The sequence below is a fragment of the Micromys minutus genome (assembly GCF_963924665.1).
Source record: "Micromys minutus genome assembly, chromosome: 23".
Taxonomy (NCBI): Eukaryota; Metazoa; Chordata; class Mammalia; order Rodentia; family Muridae; genus Micromys; species Micromys minutus.
Window position 1 is genome coordinate 9,884,932 of NC_137958.1, and position 19,818 is coordinate 9,904,749.

Sequence of the window (19,818 nt, forward strand, 5' to 3'; positions counted from 1 at the left end):
CCTCTCCACACTGCAGTTCTTATCAATCAATCTTTGTGGGTAGCTTCTTCCAGAAATTATCATTGACAGGCCCAAAAAATGAATGGGGAGAGGGAAGTAAATAGACAGATAAACAGACTGACTGACTGATGACAGGCATATAGTCTATTGTAGTGAAAATTTTACAAAAAATGTTATAGGAATATGTTTTTGTTCTTGCTAGGAGTAGGGTATAGGACAGATTTAGATTGTCAGCAGACTATGATCTGACTTATGCTCTAAAAGAGGCAGGGTTTTGACAGCTGCAGATAATTTTTGTGGATGTGTGACATTTGGAGTTCTGGGGACACTAGAGAGGATATATAAATGCAAGAGCCCTAAGAGGGGTGCAGCCACTGCTGCTCTTGCTGTTTGCTGGTTGGAGATATTCTGATGATGAAGATCAACATCACCCCCAAAAACTCAATGCCTCTAATCAACAGGAAGTTGCCAAATGATATTGACCCCCCCTTCCTTTCCACTCTAGCCTTCTGTTTCTGTTGGGGTTTGCGTTGCTGTGAATAGACACCATAACCAAGGCAACTCTTATAAAGAAAAACACTAAATTGGGGCTGGCTTGCAGTTTCAGAGGTTCAGTCTTTTGTCAATATGGTGGAAAGCGTGGCAGTGTGCAAGCAGACATGGTGCTAGAGAATCTGAGAATTCTACATCTTAATCCCCAGGCAGCAGAGAGGGGACTTTCTCCTGTAGGCAGCCAGGAAGAGCCTATGGCTCCACACTGGGCGAAGTTGGGCATAGGAGACCCCAAAGCCTGCCACACAGTGAAGCACTTCCTCTATGAAGGCTACTCCAACAACACTCCGAATCGTGCCATTCCCTGTGGGCCAAGCCTTCAAACACATGAGTCTATGGGAAACCAAACCTATTCAAACCACCACACAAAGCACCTTGGCCCCCAGAAGCGTGTAGCCACGACATAATGCAAAATGTACTTAGTCCAGTTTCAAAAGTCCCCATAGTCTATAGCAGTCTCAACGGTGTTTAAAAGTCCAAAGTTCAAAGGCTCTTCTTAGATTCATGCAGCCCCTTAACTGTAATGCCCTATAAAATCAAAATTAAAAAACAGATCACATACACATACTTCCAACATACTGGGATATACATTCCAAAACATCCTGGTGAGGAAACACTGGACCAAAGCAAGACCAGAAAAACCAGCCAGAAAACTTCCAAATGCTGCATCTCCATGTCTGATGTCCAACTCCTTTCAGATTTGTTGGCTCCACTCCGTGTTAGCAGCTTTCCTCGGCAGGTATCTCATAACTCTGGCATCTCTAATATCTCAGGGTTTCCAGGGCAACTTCAATTTCACAGCTTCTTGTTCCACTGCCTAGAATCCACACACAATCTTCTGCACTCTCCCAAAGGGCTCGAGTCACTTCTCCATCCAGCTCTGCCCTCTATAGCTCTAGGCTCTGCTTAACTCTACCTCACTGCTGCTGCTGCTCTTGGTGATCATCCGTGGTACTGGCATCTCCAATGTACTGGAGTCTTCAGCTGCAACTGAGCTGCACTTTCACCAACAGCCTCTCATATGCTACCTTCATGGTGCCAAGCCTCAACTTCTTTGCATGAGACCTTCAGTCTTGGGCCACCATCTGAAACTGAGGTGCTACTTTCACCAATGCTTTTTCCTGACCTCTCACGGTGCCAAGCCTCAGCTGCATTCCATGACCCTTTCATGCCTTCAAAACCAGTACCACCTGGGTAATTCTTACACATTACCAAGTCTAGCTGCCAACACAAAGTCTATCTCTGGAACATGACTTTTTGTGCTCTCAAAAAAATGTTGAGCCATGCTGGGCCATGGCAGGGACATTGTGACATAGTTCCCACTGCAGACAGACCCAGCAGGGTGTGGCCCTCTACAATTGTCGATGGTTGCTGTGGGTATAAGGCTTGTTTGTATTAAAAAAAAAAATTTTTTTTTACTTCCTGTATTCTCCCCGCCAGGGCTAATGACTTCATGATAATTAGAAGCAGCAAAAGTCTAGGAAGTGAGGGTGTGTCTGTGATTTAGCAGAATGGTAAATGTTGAGACCTTGAGGACAGCCATTAAGGCTGTGGAAAAGAAATTTGAAAACATGAGTTCAAAAAAATATATTTTCTCACCTATGCAAAGTATAAGGATGCAGTATAAATTATATAAAGAGCTTTGGGGATGTAAAGGAACAGAGGCTGCTGCACTATAAGTCAGTTTGTCAGAAGGAAACTATAGAAGGAGATAAGGAGTTTTAGGGAGTGGTGATCAGAAAGCCCCAGCTAAGTTTTTTGTTTGTGCTTACAGAAGTAGGCAGAGTCTTGAGTTCAAGGTCAGCCTGAGACAGAGGGAGTTTAGGTCCAGGCCCAGGATTGATAGGAATGGTAATTTCAGGGCAGGGTCCCACCCAGCTAATTGTCTGTGCTTAACAAAGGCAGGCAGATCTCTGAATTCTTTTGCAAAATTAAATATATATATATATATATATATATATATATATATATATATATATATATATATATATATATATATATATATATATATATATATTTGCTGGCTGTCTTTTCCTAAGAGTCAAAGGGCTAAGGTCATGGAATGCTGATCTGTGAGATGGTCGAGGGAGAACCTGGAATAATTGACTGAACGGATCTGCATAAGATAAGCTAGGAGAGATTAATAGCAGTTCTTTTTCTAACAAGAGCTGAGCTGTCTGGAGATCTCTGGAGAGTGAACAGCTCTTTCACACTTTTTTCTAACAGGATTTCTGATTTTGGTCAGAAAATGCATTGAAAGCAAACACAGCTCCTTAAGAAGTTTTCATAGCTCTTTTAAAGGTTTTCTAAAATAAATAAATAGGATTTCTAACCTTGGAGAGCTAACACCCTTTTAGAATTTTCTTCTAGCAACTACTCAGAGAAAACTGTTCAAAGGGTAAATACTGCTCTTCTAGAATTTTTTTTCTAGAAAATCCAAGAGTTTTTATTTCTAGCAGCTTTACTGATTGTAGTCAAAAAACTCATGAGCTATCCAGAGATCTTTTAGAATTTTTGTTTGTTTGTTTGTATCTCAAGCAGATTATAGACCCAAGAACTATCTCCAGAGCTGTCTAGGAAGCCATCTTGTCTAGACTCCAAGGCTGTCAGCTCGTACCCATGATTTGATTTCATTTGTTTCACCTCTCTCAAGCACCCCTTCTCTCAGGAACCCCTTTCTAAGCCAAGGCTATTCCTTGGCAAGAAAACACTTGCCAGAAAATTTCACCTCAGTGGTGCTGGTGTCCTCTTCCTCCTCCTCCTCCTCCTCCTCCTCCTCCTCCTCCTCCTCCTCCTCCTCCTCCTCCTCCTCCTCCTCCTCCTCCTCCTCCTCCTCCTCCTCGTCCTCCTCCTCCTCCTCCTCCTCCTCTTCCTCCTCTTCCTCCTCCTCTTCCTCTTCTTCTTTCTCCTCCTCCTCTTCTTCTTTTTTCAGGTTTATTGAAAATATGGCATAACAGATTAAATAGCTCCACCCGGTGTTTTGAAATTCATCTCAACCATAGGCTGAGTGACCTGAAGACAGAGACTGCCAAAGTCTAAAAAGCTTCAGCATTTGTTTGGTGTCCGGATCTACCTCAATGATTGCCTGGTCTAGGGGTCAGACCTCGGGAATGTGATTATCTCTTCTTACTCTCCTTCCTGCAACTTGATAGAGGACCTCTCAGGGAACCTCTCTGAATCTGCTTCATCAGATGCATGACATAGCCAGCTATCTTGTTCTGAAGTTTGTTGCTGGGGATAATGGCGACCTCCTCACACACGTGCTTGTTGGTGTGGAAGTCATCACCCAGGTGTGTGTAATACTTCTCAATGATGACCCGGGCCACCTTCTTCACAGTCTTGGTTCGAACACAGCCCATGTTGGAGGGTCTCTGAAAAAGAGCACTGGTCTCTTCTTAATCACTGTTAGTTTCTTAGCCCCAGCTAACTAGCATCAATTGCCCTTGTGATCTCTTCTATTCTTGACTGTAAATCCAGAGCCACAGGCAAAAGCTATAAAGTTCTCTGGGTATGGAACATGGACCCCTTGTTCTATTACATCTTTGACAGTTTTCCGGTTGGATGATTTTCTTCACCACCTAAGCTTGGCTGTAGACTGGCCTTGAATTCAGAGATTTACATGCCTTTCTCTCCTGAGTGCTGGAACTAAAGGCATACACCACCATTCCTGTACCTAAACTCTTCTTTAATTCCTTCTCACAAAATCTTTATAAGCATGACCATTATATCTCAAGATATGGATCAAAAGCACGTGTATTCAAGCCTAAATATCTGGATCACAGGTCTGCCCTCCATTTCTGGACTATAGTTAATTTCAGATATACTCAATTTGACAACAACAGTCTATTTCTTCTCAATTTGACACACCATTATGTCTCCTTATGTCCAGATGAAAGCAATAACCTTGTCATAATAATGCCTAACATGATATAAAACTATCCCTTGTTCCACTATAAATACATAAACAATAATCCTATATGGTTAGGATCTTGCCCCTAGATCACCACTCATTTAATTCCATTTAATATTCTTGAACACAGAATTTAGCTCCATTCTACTTCCTGGTGCCCCTTTAGCCTTTGAGTCATATGTTTTGTATTTTTTTTCTTTCAAAGTTTGTTGTGTCTGATCAAAAGGCTCTTCATGAGAGTGAATCACGTGACAGAGTTTATGATAGACTATTCTGAGATTTCTTTTGTCAATGCAGTTACCCTAAATTCTTTTACTTTATCCTCAGGCAGATTCTTCAGACAAGGGCAAAAACAGTTATATTCTTCACCAAAACATCACAAGAACAGTCTCTAGGCCACATACTAAAATTCTTCTCATCTGAAACCTCTTAAAATAAGCCCCCACAGTTCAAATCACTCTCAACACCACTGTCTTCCAATGATTTTATTAATATGGCCCATTAAGCCTCACTTAAAGCATTCCACTGCTTTCCAACATCCAAAAATCTACATTCCTCCGAAAGCATGGTCAGGCCTACCACAAACCCCACTCCTGGCACCAACTTCTTAGTTACTATTTCTATTGCTGTGAAGAGACACCATGACAAAGTCAACTCTTATAAAGGAAAACAGTTCATTGAGTCTGGCTTACAGTTTAAGAGTTTTAGTTTACCATCATCTTGTGGGAAGCCTGGCAGCATGCAGGCAGACATGATGTTAGAAAAGCCAAAAATTCTACATCTTGATTTGCAGGCAGCAGAAAGGCGTTTCTTGCACATGCAGCCATGAGGAGGTTGATACCGCACTGGGCAGATTTTAAGCAGGAAAGACCCCAAAGCCTCCCCACACAGTGAAGTACTTCCTCCAAAAAGGTCACACCTGCTAATAGTGCTGTTCTCGGTGGACCAACCGTTCAATCATATGAATTTATAGAGGCCAAACCTATTCAAACCACCACACCTTCTTTCTCTCCTAAATAGTGTTGAGGGGTTGGAAGGGGTTCTTGTGGAGAAGGGTTGTAGGAAAAGAAACTTAAAACGTAGTCAGAGGTCTGGTTACAGCCTGTGTCAGAAAATAAATAAAAAAAAAGAAACTGTTATCAAGTTTGGAGGTCACAAACTTGTGACCCAAGTCAGGTTCATCACCCATTCTCAATAAGCCAATTAGAAAAGCCAAATTAAGGAGAGCTGTGCTTTCTGATTCTGCTTCTTCCCTCGGGGTGTTTAGGTGCCACTGCACACCAGATAAGAAGGATGGAGCAGATCTGAGTTCCTCCTTCTGAGCATAGAGGCCCTAATGCACGCCTGACAGGAAAGTATGAAGCATAGTCCAGAATGGATGGGTCAACGGGATCTTAGTCTGGCAGAGAATGTTGGGGGAGAAAGCCTTCTCTGAGGATTTCAGTGTTACAGCTTTTGTAGATACTCAATGAAACAGCTCTCTTACATGATATTCAGTGAAACAAACAGCTTGTGAACATACACTCTTTATTTGTGCTAAACAAGGGCTATATATGAACCATGGAGAGTGGGAAGGGATTTTCGGGGTGAACATAAACCATTGACTGGAGCTTAAGGTACTGGGAACACCTTGTTTGTATAGAGAGGTGCTCCAGGAATCCCAAGTGCTTGCTGAGCAGGTTCTTACCTGGAGAGAGGAAGTTGAACCTTTAATTTGGCCAAGGACTATGTGACATTCCTCAGGTAGAAAATGTAGGGGTTGGACTCCCCAGATAAAGCAGAGTAAATAGCAGGATCTAACAGATAGCAAGTCAGGTAAGGTGCCACACACCTTTAATTCCAGAACTCAGGAAGCAGAGTCAGGCAAATCTAGTGAGTTCCGATGCAGCCCAGGCTATACAGTAAGACTCTGTCTCTTAATTTAGGTTTCTAGTGCTATGAAGAGATACTATGACCAAGGCAACTCTTATAAAGGATATCATTTATTAATGGCAGGAAGCATGGTAGTTCACAGGCAAATATGGTGCTGGAAAGGGACCCACGAGTTCTACATTTGAATCAACAGGCACAGGAAGAGAGAGTGGTGTGAATTTCTAAAATCTCAAAACCCACCTGTACTGACACACTTCCTCCAACAAGGCCACACCTATGTTAACAAGGTATAGTGCCACTCCCTATGGTCCTATGGGGATCATTTTTCTTCATATCACCACAGTCTCAAAAACAAAATGAAATACTAGATAGATGGATAAATGAAAAGGAAATCTATTCTATGTTATTATATTGGGAAGAGGAGCAAAAAAATATTTATCCAACTCCTGTTTTCTGTAGCCCTGAAATTAAATCAATATTCACATTAAAGAGATCTTGGCCAGGGTGTGGTCCTACCCACCATTGACCACAATTATTGTCTTAGTTACTTTCTATTTGTTATAAAGAGACACCGTGGCCAAGACAATTCATTTTAAAAAGTGCATTTACTTTGGGTTTTCTGTTTCCAACACCCAGCAACACACCTCCTCCAACAAGGCCACACCTCTTAATCCTTCCCAAATAGTTCTATTAACTAGGGACCAAGCATTAAAATATATACGTTTATGGGGATTAGTCTCACTTATCACTATATCTGGGCTCAGCTTCATCCTCTGAGGTGGTTGTTGGGTCTGTGTGAAATTTCTTTTCAGGAGACAAGTGCCACCCCCCCCCCAACACACACTGGCATCCTTTTCTTCTCACAATATCATGAGATTCCGGGGAAAATTCTTATTTCTTTGGATAATTATTATAATGGACATAGGCGCTTCTTCCTGATCAGATACAAAATAAATTTTAAAGGGAGATAGGTGTGAGCAATGGGAAGGCAGGGAGAGAAGAGACAATGGATATAGGAAGCAGAGGGCTGTTGAGCTGGCTGGTACTCCTAACTTCAGATTCACCTCTGCAACTTACAGTAAGTCCCATCTGTCTGTCACAGGGTTTACCATAGTCTCTTTAAGTCCCTGTGACTGTGGCTTAATTAATTTCTTATGCAATTAGCCCAGCTTCTGTCATGGACAGGGGAGACTGAGCCAGTCTTCTGAGTGTCTGCTTTGGAAAAGTTTGGTCTAGAGACCTCCCGTGTAAACCATTTGCTTTGCCTAAGAAGAGGCATCAGGACAGTGGGGTAAAAACTAGCCAGCTCTGGGAAGGACTGTTAGGCTCCTTCCTCACAAACTGCTGCTGTCAGCAAATGTCAGAGCCCCTGAGTCTCAGGTTTTTTATATGTACAGTGCAATGACTATAATAGACAATTGTTGGGAGAAAAATAAGTTCAGTCATGAATTAAAACTGAGCAAAGAGCTCAAAACACAATGACTAACAAGTGGATGGATGGATCTCTGACTTTAAAAAGCAAGATATAAAGGCTTAACTGTTAAGAGTAAACACTGCTATTACAGAGGACATGAGTTTGATTCCAAGAACCACATTGGGAGGCTCACAAATGCACACACACACACACACACACACACACACACACACACACAGGTTTTTTTTTTTTTAATTGCTTGGGTGTTTTGCCTGCATGTATCTCACCTTTGTGCCTGGAGACCAAAAGAGAGTGTCAGATCCTAAGAAGTAGAGTTACAGACAGTTGTGAGATACCATGTGAATTCTTGTAATCAAATTCCTGTCCTTTCTTCTAGTCCAAGAGAAAGAGAGGTGTGTTGCAGTCAACAAAGCTGAAAGGAGTTGGAGACCTTAGCCATCAGACATGGAGATGCAGTTTAAAGTTTGCCCAGCTGGTTTCTATTTTGTTTTGGTTGGGTATTTCCTGACTGTACTCCCTTTCTCCCTTTTGGAGTGGTAATGTATATTCTATGCCATTGTATGTTGGAAGTGTTCGATCTGCTATTTTACTTTGATTTTAAGGGGGACTGAAGTTAAGATATTGCCATGGGTCTCAAAGGTGTTGAACTGTGGGTTTTTAAGCAGACTTGAAACTGTGGGGACTTTTGAAGTTGGACTAAATGCATTTTGCACTATGACATTGCTATAAGCCTATGGGGGCCAGGGAGTGGAATGTGATAGTTTGAATAAGAATGGCCTCCATAGGCTCATAGATTTGAATGCTTAGTCATCAGAGGGTGGCACCACTTGAAAAGGATTAGGGGGTGTGGCCTTCTCCAAGGAAGTATGTCAGTTATGGTCAGCTTTGAGGTTTCAAAATACCATTTCTGCTACTGGATCAAGATGTAGTTCTCAGCTACTTCAGCAGTGCCATGATTGCTACCATGAGCCCAGCCCTGATGGGAATGGTCTAAACCTCTGAAATTGTAAGCAATCCCTCAATTAAATCCTCCCCCCCTTTTTTTAAAGAGTTGCCTTGGAAGATGAGCAGTCTCAACTAACCCTGAGATCTCTCAGACACTGAGCCAACAATCAGGCAGCACACACAAGCTGGTCTGAGACCCCTGACATATATACAGCAGAGGACTGCCTGGTCTGGCCTCAGCAGAAGATAAGCCTAACTGTCGAGGGACTTGAGGCCCCAGGGATTGGGGAAGCCTGGCTGGAAGCGGGGGGACATCCTCTTGGAGACAGTGGGGAGGAGGAATGGGATGAAGAACTATGGGAAGACAGACCAGGAGGAGGATAACGACTAGAGTGTAAAAAAGTAAAAGTAATAGAAGTAGTAGTAGTAATAATAATGATAATAATAAAGAGTTGCCTTGGTCATCATGACTTTTGTCAGCAATAGAACAGTGACTAAGACAAGAAAATTCACTCATTCTTTTATTCAACAAGAGGCATTTAATATGTTTGTGTACCCAGATGCAGTTGTACATAAGTGTGCATGCGTGTGAGCAGAAGCCAAAAGTTAGCTGTATGCCTCCCTCATTCTTTACCTTATTTTTTGAGACAGGCTCTCACTAAATCCATGGCTTACTAACTCAGCTAGACTTGCTGGTCAGTGAGATCCTGTCTCTGTCCTCCAAGTGATGGAGTTAAAGATGTACACATCCTCATGCCCTGTTAAAAACCTGGTTCTAAGACTCCAAACTCAGATCCCCATGTTTGCATGGCAGAAACTACCCACTGAGCTGTCTCCTCAATCTCTCAAACATTTTTTAGCAAGCAGAATCTGTGAGTACATTGCTGAGCAAAACCAAACATGGTTTCTGGCCCCACGTTGAAGACAGACCTTAGCAATGCCAACAGCAACAACAACAACATATCACATGAAAGCTGAGGTATAACTCAGTGGATAGAGTGCTTGCCTTGAGTACACCTTGATCCTTAGCACCACACATACTTAGTGCAGTAATCCCAGTACTTGGGAGACTGGACAAAAGAGAGTCAGAAGTTCAAGGTAATCCTGAGTTACATAGCTTCAGGACTGTCTGGACTACAGAAGACCCAATCTCAAAAGCAAGAACCCACCAACAAACAGATCACATGAGTCCGTGAACTTGAGCATGACCTCGGTGGGCTGAGCAAGGCAGCAATAATTCAACCAGAGATATTCTTTGCCCCAAGAAGCCTGTGGTGTAGTGAAGAGCTGAAACATAAGTTTGCCTTAACAAAACAGGGAGGCTCATGCAAGTAACAGGAGTAGCAGGTGCAGGGCCCGGGTGCTGATGGGAACATGGGATCACGCTGAAAATTCAGTGAAGACCATTGCGGCAGAAAGAAAATGCATGGTGCCAGAGGAAGAGGTGGAGACAAACAGGCCTACTGCCAAAGGCCATCAGGACTCTGCCTGAAAGAGACGCTTACCCTAGACAGTGCTTGCCACCTGTCCCATGATTGACAGATACAATCAGCATCACCTGCTCGCCTGCTCTTTGCCTTCCATTTGGGTTCAGCCAGTGGGAAGTTGTTTTGGGAGCCTGAAGGGCAGGAAAATTGCCAGGTCATGGAGGGTTGGCTGCCTTGTCTGCCAGAGGCCAATACTGCTGGCAAACAGCCCTCCCATGTAGCTGCTGCTATGGTTCCAATCAACTACAATCCAACCATATGACTCCTGTGTCGATGGCTGAGTCTCCACCCTGTAACCGCTTTGGGGCTTCGAGCTCTTTCAAGGTGAAGCCTAGAAGACAGCTAAGGGATGTGCCTTGGAGGAGGACAATGGGACCCAATCATTGACTGTCTTTTTCTCTTTCTCTTAGTGGCCATGCAGCACACAGAATGCTCTGTGACACATGCTCCAGTCATGCTGCCACATGCTCTGTGACACATGCTCCAGTCATGCTACCACACGCTCTGTGACACATGCTCCAGTCATGCTACCACATGCTCTGTGACACATGCTTCAGTCATGCTACCACATGCTCTGTGACACACGCTCCAGTCATGCTACCACATGCTCTGTGACACATGCTCCAGTCATGCTACAACATGCTCTGTAAAACATGTTCCACTCATAACACACTATGCTAGATACCACATGCTCTGTAACACATGCTCCATTCATGCTAACACATGCTTTGTGAAACATGCTCAAATCATATAATCCTTTGCTACCATATCCACCAAGCAACAGGTCCAAGAAGCACCCACAAAAATCTCTGAAACTTCAACCCAAACTGGTCTTTCCTCCTTACAAAGCATTTTGCTCGGGCACCTGACACAATGACCCCATGTGAGACTGGAACTGCTACTTTTACCCTTTGGGCCTAGGAAGGAAGCTGCATCTCACTGCTGTGAGCTCTGGCATGCTGCTTCTGACGACAAGCCTGCCGTGGTTCTGCGCAACTATAATACCAGCACTTGGAAAGTGGAGGTAGAAGGGTTAGGAACTCAGGGATATCCTAAGCTAAGTAGCAAGCTCAAGAATAACCTGGGTGTGATGGTTTGTAAATGCTCAGCCCAGGAAATAGCATTATTAGAAGGTGTGGCCCTGTTGGAGTAGGTGTGGCCCTGTTGAAGTGGGTGTGGCCCTTTTGGAGTAGGTGTGTCACTGTGGGCGTGAGCTTTAAGACCCTCATCCTAGCTGCCTGGAAGCTAGTCTAGCAGCCTTCAGATGAAGATGTAGAACTCTCAGCTCCTCTGCACCATGCCTGGATACTGCCATGTTCCCACCTTGATGATAATAGACTGAACCTCTGAACCTGTAAGCCAGCCCCAATTAAATGCTGTCTTTGTAAGAGTTGCCTTGGTCATGGTGTCTGTTCACAGCAGTAAGCCCTTACTAGGTTACCTGACACTGTTTCTAAACTCTATGCTTGTTTATTGAACCTGGTACAAACTGCTCAGTTTTTGTGCACAGGGAATCTGGTTGTCACACCATCTGTACATAGTTTATTTCTGCCCAGAGCATCCTGAAAAGCCAGAAATCTGAAGCTGAGGAAGTGAGTTCGGAACTCACTACTGATCATGTGGGTGGCAATAGGACTGCTTCTAGGCCTTTCTCTCTGGTTTGTACATAACTTATTCCTTCGTGCATCTGCAGCACCATCTCTCTGTGCCTATCTCTGTGCCCAAATTTACCATTCTTTAGTAAGATAGGAGTCCTAATGGGTGAGGTAAACCCGGATGACCTCGGCTTCACTCCATTACCTCAGTAGAGCTGTACTTCAGACAGGGCACTAGACCAGTGTGTCAGCACATTTATCGATCAGGAGATAGACCTGTAAGCCAGCTTCCTCCCAAGTAGCTCTTCAAGTTGTTCATGGTCTTTATCACAGTAATAGGAAACAAACTAGGACAGCTGAATTTGATCCCCAGGACCCCCATAAAGGTAGAAAGGGAAAACAAACTACACACAGCTGTCCTCTGACCTCTAATGCACATATGAGGCCCACACATGCATATGCATATACATATAAGTAAATGTAAAATCTTTTATTTATTAAATACAAAGTTTTTTTTTTTAAAGCTAGGCACTGTTGGTGTACACCTGTAATTTCAGCACTTAGAAGGCAGATGCAGGCAGATCTCAGAGTTCAAGACCAGCTTGGTCTACAGAATGGATTTCAGACAGCCAGGACTACACAGAGAAACCCTGTCCCAAATAAATCAAAAACCAAACCAAACAACCAAAAATAAATACACACAAAAAATTCATATATATAAAAATAATGGCTGACCCAGCACCCACGTGACAGTTTACAGGCATTTGTTACTCAGCTCCTGTGGATCCAGTGCATTCTTCTGACCTCCCCTCTGCCCACTGTGCCTTCTCTCTCACTCTCAATCTATGGGTTTGTTTTATTTTTTTGCAGAGTCTCACTCTGCAGCCCTGAGTGGCCTGGAACTCACGATGTAGACCAAGCTGGCTTCAAATTCCCAGAGATCCACCTGCCTCTGAACCCTGGATGCTAGCACTAAAAAACTGTACCATCCCACCCAGACCTATCTAATTTTTAAAAACATATTTGTTATATTTACTATCATGTGTGTATATGTATGTTTGTGGGGAGTGGGGTACAGGCCATGGCATATGTGTGTAAGTCATAGGTTGGTTCTGTCCTATCATGTGGGAGTGAACTCAGATGATCAGTCTTTGTCAGAAGCCTTTACCAACTGAGCAACCTTACCACCTCTGTTTTCATTTTAAAAGTCAGAGTCTTGCTATGTAGCAGTAGCTGACTGTAACTTACTATATAGCCCAGGCTGACCTCAAGCCCGTGCTAGCCCTTCTACAAGGAAATGAAATCTGAAAGAGCTGGAAGAGAGGCTGTGTGTACTGGCTGGTTTTGTGTCAACTTGACACAAGCTGGAGTTATCACGGAGAAAGGAGCCTCAGCTGAGGAAATGCCTCCATGAGATCCAGCTGTAAGGCATTTTCTTAACTAGTGATCAAGGGGGAGGGCCCAGCCCATTGTGGGAGGTGCCATCCCTGGGCTGGTAGACCTGGGTTCTATAAGAAAGCAGGCTGAGCAAGCCAGGAGGAGCAAGCCAGTAAGTGACATCCCTCCATGGCCTCTGCATCAGCTCCTGCTTCCTGACCTGCTTGAGTTCCAGTCCTGACTTCCTTTGGTGATAAACAGCAATGTGGAAGTGTAAGCTGAATAAACCCTTTCCTCCCCAATTTGCTTCGTGGTCATGATGTTTGTGCAGGAATAGAAATCCTGACTAAGACACTGGGCAAATGATCCTGCTGACCACCACTAAACCATTAACTCACTTAGTCTCACGCACCAGTCCTTGAAAAGCCAGGTTACCGACAATCCAGGATCATCTTTTAATTGAACAAAGGAATTATTCACTTACTCTAGTACCACACCATTCAAAAGCTGTGCCCCACCCTCAGGCTGGCATGGGCTGGTGCTGGAGGATTACTTAGAGCTTGTACAAACTCAGGAACCCCAAGAGCCAAGTGTTGGCTAGGAGGGCACCAAACTGCACACACCCAGGCTGTGCTCTGAGAAGGAAGATGTTTTTCAGGAGGCCAAAAGCTTAGGTGTCAGCAAAGCTAATACTTTCAACAGGGTAGGAACCGGCTCCATGGGAATTTACCTGTTCTAGTGGCTGTTTGTGGCTGAGGATGGCCTTGAACTCCTGTCCTTCTACTTCTACCTCTCAAATACTAGAATTACATGCATTAGCCATCACGACCACACATTGCTCTGGCTTTTTTCTTTTTTTTAATGCCCAACTTGTGTTTCTTGAAAAAATAATAAAATTACTTAATGGAGTTGGCAAATTAGACTGGAAAATCCTAGAAGCTGTGGTTTCTGGGCCAGTTCCCAGCATGAGAATTCTGAACCAGGTCCACCAGAGTCACCAGGGAAGGAGTTGGAAAGGCAGATCCCACCCTTCAGGGTAATCCTGAAGCACGGAGGCCGGCAATCTGGAAAGCAACCACAGGAGCCTGTGTGCTGTCCACAGCTGTCACTGCACTGGAAGAGAATCCTTCATTTGCTACACATAGATTCTTCCCAGCCAATAGGAAAGGCGTTAGCAGTGAGAGTGTGTCTCCCCAGCAAATGGAAAAGACGTCAGCCGTGGGATGCATGCTTCCAGCACCAGGACATTCTCCACGCAGAGGCTTCTAATTTTTGGTTTCAGAAAACGTTTATACTCATAAAAAAGGGAAGTGTTCCAAAGGAGATTTAGTTGGATTGGTTATAAACATGGGCATTTACTGTATTAAAACTAGAAACAGGAGCCAGTAGTGACGGTGCACACCCTTCCCAGCATGCATCAGGGAGAGGCAGGTGGATCCCTTCCCAGCATGAATCAAGCAGGGGTAGGTGGATCTCCATGACTTTGAGGCTAGCCTGATCTACATAGTGAGTTTATTATTTTTCTGTAGTCCAGACTGGCCACTAGAACTCACTATGTTGACTAAACTTGTCTCAAATTCACAGTGATCCTCCTGCCTCTGCCTTCTAAGTGTTGGGATTACAGGTATATGTCATTGCACTTGGCTTGTTAATGTGGCCCTGGCTATCCTCTATCCAGCTTTCTAAAATGTTATTGTTTAAAATGTATTTGACTGGGGAGGGCTGTAAAAATGTCTCAAGGGTAAGAGCAGGCGTTGCTTTCACCCACATCTGGGGTTCAGTTCCCCATCTGTAATTCCACATCCAGGGGGTCTTTTGGCCTTTGCTGACCTCCAGAGGTCAACATTGTTCTCTCTGGCTACCTTCACATGGCTTCTGGAAGTGGCTGTACTTGCCTGGCCAGCTCCTTTACTTGATGAACCATCACTCATGTAGACAAAAATAACACTTTTTTGTCTGCTTACTTGGGGGTTTTGGTTATTTGGGGGGAGATTCTTTGGTTTGGGGTTTTTTTTGTTTTGTTTTGTTTTTTTGAGACAGTCTCTTGTAACCCAGCTGGCCTCAAACTCACTATGTAGCCGAAGTTGGCCTAAATTCCCAATCCCCCTGCCTCTGCGTGTCATGCACAACTAGCATGTATCAATATGCCCAACTTATGCTTTCTTAGAAAAAAATTCAGGGACTGGTATTGGTTTGCTGTTCTGTAAATCCCTGAGCTATGCCTAATTGAAGGCAGCTGGGGTTTCATATCTGCATTGACTCTAATTGCATGTGACGCTCTGGTTGAATTATATGAACACAATCTGTCCTCACGTGGATAAGAAGTTGAGAAAGGGAGGGCCCCACAGACCCCCCTGAAGAAGTCTCAGGATCCCAGTGGTCCTCAGACCACAGGCTGAGAACCCTGTGTGAGTTAGCTAACAAATCTTCTGAATAAAAAGGGGACTGTGTGGGGGAATAAACACTGGGAACTCTGAGGGAAGGGACTGAAGAGATGGCTCAGTGGGTGGGGGTGTTTGCCATTAATGCTGGTGACCTGAGTTCAATCACCAGGGTTAGGGTTGGTTAGGGTTAGAGAGATAACTGACTCCTGCAAATTGTCCTTCGATGTCCACACATGCACCATGGCACTGGGACATGGGCATTAAAAACAAAGCAGAGACCTCCTAGTAGTGTGGAAGGGCCCCCTTACCTCACATCGATGCAGCACTTTAGAAGGGAAACATCCACAGTTAAGAGTGCTGGTTGCTCTTTCAGAGGAACCAGGGCTGATTCCCACTGCCCACAACTGTTTGTAACTCCAGTTTCAGGGGAGCTGATGCCATCTTCTAACCTTTCTGGGCACCAGGAACATACATGGTACACAAACATAGATGAAGGCAAAACACTCATACACATAAAAACTTTAAATCTAAAAACAGGGAGAAGGGTCATTTGTTAGTCATTTCCACTGCAGGAGAAAACTGTACCCTGCCCAGTTGTTACACACACGTGCGCGCGCACACACACACACACACACACACACACACACAAGGACATTTACTTTGCTTGTATGTGTATGTGCCTAGATCTTACCACGTGGGGTTGAACAACCTATATGGGAGCTCATCCTGATGAAACTGACTCTTGCTCTCCCAGCAGCCACTGAGCACCTATAGCTAGCTCTTCATTTAGGGATGGCACCATGCGGGATTTCCACGCGCCATGTCTGCCTGTCAGCTGGTGTGGTCTTGTCCAGGCAACTGTACTGTTGGAAGGTCAAAGGTGCAACTTCCCTGTTCCAAGGAGAATGTTGTGTCACAGCAGGTGCCTACACTTCTGGCTGTTAGATTCTTTCCAGCCCCTCCCTTCTACTCAGTAATCTTCCTTAAGCTAAGTTTAAGTGTTGAGATTGGGAACCCACTGTCACTTTCTCTGCATTTGGCCAACCATAGATCTCTGAAATAGGGTCTCTGTGTTGAAAGAGAAGCTTATATAATGAGGGTTTAGAGCTTTATTTGTGAGGCTAGGCCAGAGCTCAGGGGGTTCTGTCTGTGCTAGGCTTGGGGGTTAAAGTCATCAAGACTAAAGATGGGCCACACCTGCTGTTGGCTCTTGGTAAACTGAGAAAGAACTGCTGAGAGTTTAAGGGCATCTTGGGCTACGGATGAGTTCCAGGCCTACAATGTCAGTTCTATTCCAAAAGAAGGGAGGGAGAGAGGGGAGGAGAGAAATGACTAATGAAACAGGCCTGATGCATTCAGGGGGTTGAGTCAAGACCTCTGTGAGTTCAAGACCAGCCTGAGCCATATTAGTTCCAGGCCAGACTGTGATACACCGTGAGAAACTGAGATCTTGTTCCAAAGTTGAAACACCTAAGCCCTGAGAAATACCCAGGGAAGAATGCTGGGGGCTCATCTTATAACTTTTCCCCTTTGGTGCAGGGGATACACCCAAGGTACCACACCCTTCTCTTCACCCCAGTCCTCACTGTGTCCTCCTACCTGCCTGAGAAAATCATCCAAGTGTGGAAAGTGGACCATGCTTTGCCCATGGGGAAAACACTCCCCACACCCACATTTCCAGCCACCTCAGAGGAGCCCATACTGCTGCTCTCCTCCACGCTGTCCCCCTAGTTGTCAGCCAACTAATAAGTGGACACCAGTCTTCTCTGTCCAGTCTGAACCTTTTTAGCACAAATAGTCAACTCCGTAGCATCAGCCTGTCGGACTGGCAGGCTAATTATCTGGCCCGGGTTAGGAATGATTTCTACAGGTCTAACTTAGAAAATGCCCTCAGACACTTTCACTCACAGAAATGGGCACAGCTTTGTAAAGTGAAGCCTCTCAGTCACCCAGGGTCAGGCTTTGCAAAGGAAAGGTAAATGGGATGAACTGGGGGACAAGGGCAGGACCAGGGGACAGAGGCTGTGAAGAGCTGCCTGGATGGAGACCAGCAACGGGAACCTTAGCCAGGTTCAACATGGCACCCATTCCCTTACACAAGGAAATGGCGTAGAGGGTTTTTACCTGCTGAGTAGACCAGGCTAGCCTTGAACTCACAGAGGTCCTCCCACCTTTACCTTCCAAATGCTTAAAGTCCTGAGCCACCATGACCAGTGGATGGCATGGGACAAAGAGAGTTTGTGTCCAGTGAGATGGCTCAGTGAGCACCTGCTGCTGAGGCTGAAGACCTGAGTGTTATCCCTGAGACCCGTGAAAGGTAGAGGAGAATCAAGTCCCGCAAATTGTCCTCCAACCACTGGGCACACACGGCAGAACAGGTATGCTCGACACTAAATAAATGAGGTAAGAAAAAAAATAGAGACTTGCAAGTTTACTGCTATGGTCTGACCTCCCACCCTGCAACACACACACACACACACACACACACACACACACAGCTATAGCGGTTCTGATCCATGCCTTCCAGTTATTTCATATTGTCGCTATAATGTAAAATAATAACCTGACTCAGAACAGAGTCATGCTCACCACATCCCCTGTTATGTTATATTACATTAGGTTTGTTAATCTTAACAAATCCCACAAAGTTTCATGTAGGACCCATCAAGTCAAAGATCAGTAATGGACTGGTATGTCTAAAATATCTTGTCGGAGCTGACCACTGGGAAGTACTGCCTGCACCTGCATACGAACTCATTGTGGTTTTCTTCTTTTATAAGCTAATAGAGAAAGGTGTCTGTCATCACAGTTCAGATGATTCTGAGCTATGTCCCTGGTCTGATCAGTACTGAAATGTGCATTCAATAAACTATCCTTGCTTCACTAAGACCGGTGTTCATGTGGTTTGTGAGGCAACTCCTGAACCCAACCTTTACCAGATCTGCTGCTATACAGAGACCAGGATCAAGGATAAAACAGATTCGAGAAGTACTCGTGGCAAAGAGTGCCAATCAAGGTTTTGGTTTTGTTAATAGTTAGTTATTGCATTATATAATTGATTGTATTATATTTGAGACAGGATCTAGCTATGAGGCCTGGCCTACCCTAGAACTCACAGATTCACCTGCCTTGGTCTGCTAAGTACTAGAGACTGACAAACTAACTGTATGCTGTCACAACAGGCCTTGTGGTTCAGTGTGAGAGCACCAAACCTAGCTGTGCTAGCCCCTTAGTGCTGATCCTAGTGTTGTGGAAAAGGAAACCTGTAGGAAAATCCTTCAACCTCTTTCGTCCTGTTTCCTTTGTTGTCTGATGTAGTGTCTGATGTAACCCCAAGGTGGCCTCAAAGATGACCTGGAACTTCTGATCCTCCTGACTCACCAGAGTTAAAGGGACAGAGACCTTCTACCCCCAATGTTTTATTTACTTGTACTTCTTTCTTTGAGGCAGGGTGCTTACTCTAGCCATGGCTGGCCTCACACTTACGAGATTATCTTCCTGCTTTTCTCTTTTGCTGGGATGACAGCTGGGAGCCACCACACCTGGCTTGGTCCCTGCAGGACTAGTAGGTAGGGCGAGAAACAGCTCCACCTCCCCAGCAATGCCTGAGTTTGCATAGTCCTCTCCATGTGAAGCTGCCATTCTGGACTTAACTGAAGAAAGATTCAGGACTGGCCAGTGGGAGTATGAGTGTACTAGCAGGGGAGAAGCTTAAAACAAGTTTAGCCTGGGCAGGGGGCAGGGTTAGAAAGTGGTGTGCTAAGAAAAGAGAAGCAAGCACCCAAGGGTGGCTGTAGGCTTCTCAGTGGGTAGATCCCTGGATTTGGGTGGTTTCCGACCAGCTCAAAGCATTGCTGAACTGTGGATGAGGTCATAGGGTGTTTCCCTGCTGATAAGGTCACACCCCAGGTCACAAGCCATGCTTGCTGAAGTTCAGGTATTTTTACTGTAAGCAAAAGTTGATAGTCCTGTTTGTGAAATTCCTGGAAAATGTCCCAAGAAGCTCTACCTACATGTCCCACCCATAGGCACACTTCACTGCTTTCCTGATCTTTTTTTTTCCAGACTTATTTTTACTTATGAGTATATATGTGTATGCCACATGTGGGGAGTGGGGGTGCTCTTGGAGGCTAGAAGAGGGCATAGGTTCCTCTGGAGATGGAGTTACACTTGTGAACCAAATACTGTGGGTGTGGGGAGCCAAATTTTGGAAAGAAAAGCAGTAAAAGCTGTTTACTGAGCCATTGCTCAAGTCCCCTAT

General features: G+C 44.6%; 1 pseudogene across 1 annotated transcript; it reads right to left on the reverse strand.

Moving 5' to 3' along the window:
• Window positions 1-3,510: 3,510 nt before the first annotated feature.
• On the reverse strand, window positions 3,511-3,911 carry LOC308435813 (small ribosomal subunit protein eS17-like; annotated as a pseudogene). The gene has a single exon. The product of its transcript is annotated as a small ribosomal subunit protein eS17-like (transcript).
• Between the last annotated feature and the right edge of the window lie 15,907 nt (window positions 3,912-19,818).